This window comes from Pholcus phalangioides, unplaced genomic scaffold (assembly GCF_987345545.1).
Source record: "Pholcus phalangioides strain wild (caught in Gottingen) unplaced genomic scaffold, Ppha-v1.0 ptg000018l_1, whole genome shotgun sequence".
Lineage (NCBI taxonomy): Eukaryota > Metazoa > Arthropoda > Arachnida > Araneae > Pholcidae > Pholcus > Pholcus phalangioides.
In genome coordinates, this window is record NW_028301611.1 from 19,718,205 (window position 1) to 19,724,204 (window position 6,000).

The following is a 6,000-nucleotide window of genomic DNA, read 5'->3' on the forward strand; positions in this document are numbered from 1 at the left end:
AACTCACTTCCCACGCTTTTTTTCACCTATGACATCGTAGGGATCCCCTCGGTAGGGATTCCAGCGCCAGGTGAGCATTTCTTCGATCCATGCCTTGATGTCTTTGCCCGTTAAAACGCATCCCTCCCTCCTGTTGCGCTTCCAAACTCCATTCCGCAAATCCATCGTTTTAATTCGATTGTTATTCTACTCGGAATTGAAAAAGCAATTTGAACATTATTTAACTTTAAAATTTAAATTCTTGTGAAAGCTGGAAAGTTATTAACAGAAACTTTGGTATTTTATTCTGTCTCTTTATAATTGTTAGTGTCCTTTTATTAATTTGTATGTTACTATAACTCTTATGGTTCCGTTCAATGATAGCATCATTTATGGTAAACAATTTATTTGGATACTCTTCACCAGTGGTTCTCAACCTGGGGCCATATGGCCCCATGCGGTCTTGGGATATTCTAGGGGAGCCACGGGAGAAAATCAGAAGAAAAGTGATCCACGACGAGGGGCTGAAGGGAGTCATAGAGAGAGCTGTGAAGAGAAAAATAGCTTCAAAAGTGAAACATGGTTGAAAAATATTACTACTTTCAGAATCCATCAGATCCGTCCATAGAACCAGGGGCATCCTAACCCTTGGGTCTATGTGGGCATGACCGGGGTCTTCATGTCTATAATGAAGGGAGGGGGACTGCACTATATGGGATCTGGTATTATTATTTTCATACGTAAGCTGTAACAGAGCAACGGTTGTGTTAGGAGGGTCGATTTATCGTGCAGGTTCGCTGGATCGCCCCGTATTTTACATAGACCGTTTTTTACTGAGATGATAATCAACCATTTGAATCCGTGCCTACCCAGGATTCCAGAGATTGATCTGATTTATTAAAATTCCATTCATAATAAAAAAAAATAGAAAGTATCTCACTCTTGGATGAGGGCAGAGGGGGCCCTGGATAGGACGGGGGGCCCACGAGAAAAAAATGTGATCCATAGGGGGCCATGAGCTGAAAAAGGTTAAGAAACACTGCTCTACACCATAATTACGATGCAATAAATGTAATTAATTATAATGAGAAATTTTCTATATCGGTGATTCTCGAACTTTTGTCACCCGTGGCTCGCTCCCTTGCCCAATTCATGGCTCGCAAGCGGCTCACCAGAATAGCTTAGTAGATATATACACTAACTTGAAATGAAGGAACCACTTCAAAGCGTTAATAGGCACCGGGCGCGGATCTAGGACGATGCGACGGGAGTCATTTAAGTTCGATTAAGTTCGTTTTATCTTCCCGTATTTTACGGGACAGATAAATTTTTCCATATTATTTGGCTTTTAGAGGGCGGTCGTTCCTATCAGCCCCTTTCTGGAACCTGCCTGAGTGAAGGCAGACATCTTCAGTTGCGAATGGAGCCATCTTCAGCGGTGAATCGAGTGGAGTTAGGCCAGCCGTGTCGAAGAAGCTACTTAATATGTTAGTGCATCGGGTCATCCCGTATTTTACGGGACAGATAAATTTTTCCCCCACATTATTTGGTTCCTGGGAGGGGCGATTGCTCCCCCCCCCCCCGGATCAAATCTCGACAGGCACACAAATCAATATCTCCAGCTCGCCGCGACGTCCCTGGCATAGGTTGGCGATGCTCCTAGGAGCGACGACGCACACTTCGAGAAACATTGATGTTGATACGATGGCTTCGAGGAAGCCCGTGGCAATCAGGTCGATTTCTAAGGAAGAGCGAACCAGCCCAGGAACACACAGTAGGTCACTTAAATGACCTGAAATCTCTAAATTAATCATTTATGGATCACTGAGCGATCCGTGGACAGTTCCAGATCACTTAATTGACCCGCGACATATTAACGGATATTAAGCGGATCACTTGAGTGACCCACTGCACATTTACAGATAACTTAACTGACCCGTGGAACATTTAAAAATCACTCAAATGACCCGCAGCACATTTGTAGATCTCTTAAATGACCCGTGGCACAGTTCCAGATCACTTAAATGGATCGTGGCTTATTCACAGATCACTCAAATGGATCGTGGCGCATTCACAGATCACTCAAGCGGACTGCACCGCATTTCCAGATAACCTAAGTGGCCCGCGGTGGATCGCTGTTCATGATCACTTAATTAAGTGGCCCGTGACATGTTTTCAAGCCAATGAAGGGGCCCGCACTCTTCTAAAGGATGAACACCCTTGCTCTAAAACAGTGTGTGTGTGGCTCCCAACCTTTTTTCCTTCCCGGACCACCCAGAGCAAGCAATTGACTTACATTTCCGCACCTCTTGGATAATACGTTTTTTATACTCGTATGTTAGAAAATTCAGTTTTTTTTTCTGTAATTGATTACATTAATTATCCGATAATTAAATTCTATGTATTATTTTACTTATTATTGGATGTCTTTTTGGCTATGGCTAATTTTTTGGAAATCAATTCAAAAACGAAACTGAAAAAACAGTTTTTTTAACTTGTTTTTTTGAGATTTGGAAAAAAAGGGTTCATGAAGTGGTTCTTCACTTATTGATTCCAGCCGCAATAACTATAAATTAATGTTTCTTTGACATTAATGAATTTTTTGACGTTTTCCCTCTGTCATGTGTGTGTGTGTGCGCGACAGTATCAAACCTAAGCTCATCACGTTAATCATACGAGGTGCCAATATAAAATAAGCGCGAAATAGTTTAGGTGAATAAATAGTATTTTTCGCAACAGAAATGGGTAAAAAAGGTACGATCGTGTGTGTGTTAATCGAAATGAAACTTTTACAACGCGAGATTCGTATGACACATTTCTGCCAGCAGAAGTCAGAAGATGAGGCATCAACATATTGGTATGATTCATACTTTTTTAGGAATTGAAAAATTCAATTCTTATCATCATTTCATTTTTTTCTGAATAATAAGTCAACATGTAGTAATTTTTTAATTTCCATCTCGCAACCCCAAATATGCTCTTCCGCACCCCCGGTCGGGAACCACTGCTCTAAAAGCTTCAGAGTGTGATTCGGGGCTGTGAGGTAAAAAAAAAACTTCACCAATAGTGCTTTATCCACCAATGTCAACATCACAATGAAAAACTTACGTAAGCGCCAGGCATCAGGAAAATTCAGAAATGGACTGCAAATCGTACACCCCCCCCCCCCCACATTTTTTGCAGGATTCTGATTTACATATCTCCAGTGATTCGCTTCCGTTTCAGTGCCTCCTATCGACAAAAATGTGAACTAATTTCCTGTACCAAAAAAACCCCTCTTCGTGAGAATAACTTTTTCCCAAACCTCATTCAAATATACCACAATTCTTCGAATTTTATGAATTTTTTAAACAGTTCATGAATTTATGGGACACTATGTACAGAAAAAAACCCCATCGGAATCGGTATTCCATCGAAAGAATAGTCACGCGGCCGACCAGATAGGCCGAATTAATTTATCGGGGAATCTTCGCCGACATCTCGAAGATCAGGATACGTCTATAAATGGATGACATGCTTTACGATGCGTTCAGCGTATCAGGTTATGGTCATTTGTGGACACTTATTGGGATGGACACCCCCGTAAGCTTCATTCGTCTATTTTTTTCCTACCTGGGATTATATCGCGTGGGTGGTGGCAATGTCCTTAATATAAAGGCGATTATATTAGATATAAGTGCATCTCGTAGTTTCTTGAAGCCGAAAGACTAAGGATTACACGTGAAGATGAAGGATGGCTCCCTCCTACTGTGTTGTGCTTGGTGTCTTATATCACGGCAAAGGCCAATAAACTTTCTTTGGATGTTGGTTCTATTCAATACCAACGCTGTAAGAAAGAAGATATGATGATGGGTCATAACGTGTATGGCGATTGGTGAAAAGAATGTCGCGAAATTAATATAATGCGGAGTGCATCAGGGGTTTCGCAAACTATGGGTCGTAGCAGGCGCGAGTCCAGGACGATGTGTCGGGAGGGGCAAATTGCCCGAGGATGTGATGTCATTATCCATACGAAGGTTTTTAACAGCTGGCTGATGCGAAGATAGACATATTTAGGAAAGAGAGAAATTTCAACTGCCATTGCGAGGAATCGAACCTACATCCTGTCACTTGCCGGGTGAGCTCCCTAGACTACAAAAATCATGAATAGCTCGATCTTTCTTTAGAGCTGATGTGCAATGAACGGGACCGTACATTTAAGGTCGGACCTAATTCAGGATGTGAGAGGATGTGAGCTCAATTCTCCGCAAGGGCACAGTTAAATTTTCTCTTTTTGATAATTATATCTTCGCATCAGCTAGCTGTTAAAAACCTTCATAGGGGCAAATTGGGTTGAATTCTTTGTTTGAATCATCCCGTATTTTACGAATTTTTTTTTAAATTCATCTATGGTTACCGATCATAAATCGATCCTATCGAAACTAAATATGTATTATACATTTTAATATTCGCAGTGTAAGATCAAATTTTAATTTACTTTTATCTTACCTAGATTCGATAATTAACGAAATCGACGTCCTTGTTTCGTCGGAAGTATAAGTTTATATTGACGAGGTTGATCTTTACAAAATTTCTGGTTGTAACTTAATTTCTTGTTGCCGAGACTGTAATAGATCTGGAGGTATTTTTGTGAATACAAATAAATACTGCTCATTTTTTGTTCGCGATTCATTAACCATGCTGACTGTCAAAATGATTGTTTTATCTCTAACTGAATTACAAACTACTATATTCTGCTTATACAGATCTCACTCTTATTAAATAAACAGTTTTGCTAATGAATCAGATGCTATATTAAGAAATGTAAAATGTTATTTTTATTGGTGACATTAACATTGATTTATTGAGCTTTGATTCTAGCGATATTCGATATTACATTGATATGCTTTCCAATCATGATCTATCACCATTAATTAATGTTGCAACCCAAGACCAATATCTCAATCCTGTTCAAATCACATTTTCATTCGTAATTTAAAAAACATTACTAACATTTATTCTTCTGTATTTACTACTGATTAAAGTGTGATCACAATTCCACACTTTGCGAGTTTATATTTTCATCTCTTATATTGACGGTGGCTTTAAATTCTCCAATTACTGTGAAATTTACCGATTATGCAGCCATTACTTCCTATCTTTCTAACCATAATTATAATTCTTGTTCGAATGACCCAGGCAAGGAAATTGATGAGTTTATTCTTTCACTTGAAATAATTGTTAATAATCATTCCCGTTGTCGCATGGCCAGTTCGCGTAGGATTCTTAATAAATGGTTTACGAAAGATCTTCAAGAAATGATCGAAATCCAGCAAACGTTGTATTTAAAAACCAAAAATATCTATTTCATAATTTGATCTTATCTGCATACAAAATTACAGCTTCTCGTGTTAAATTAAAAATTAAAATTGCCAAACAAAATTATTATTCTCAGCAATTTAACACATGCAATAACCCAGATACGAAATGCAAATTTATCAATAAATTATCAGACAAACAATATAAATTGCCTTCTGAACCAAACTTCTCTCTACTAGATAATAATTTTTACTCACATTTTAAAAATATTTTTCATTCTAATTTTGTTACACCTTTTTGATTTCACGTTCTTTCTTTCCCGCCATCCAAACTCTATTTTTTCTCTCCTACTAACCCTCACAAAATCCTTCAAATTATTCGAGAATTACTTACTTCTGCTTCCTCTGGTATTCTAAATTCTTCTACTTAAAAATTTTCCCTTATTGCACCGTCTACACTTTGTCTACTCTTATCAATTCTTGAATTTCAGAAGGTGTTTTCCTGGGTAGTTTGAAAATTGCATCAGTTATTCCATTTTATAAATCCGGTGATTCTAACGACTTCAATAACTACCTACCTATTTCGATCCTTAATTCGGTTTCCAAGCTGTCTGAAACCATAATAAAAACTCGATTCTTCCCTTTTTTACATAAATATAACTTTTTCCCTCCCAAAACAACATGAATTTCTACATAACAAAGACACAGAATTCTCTCTCCTAGA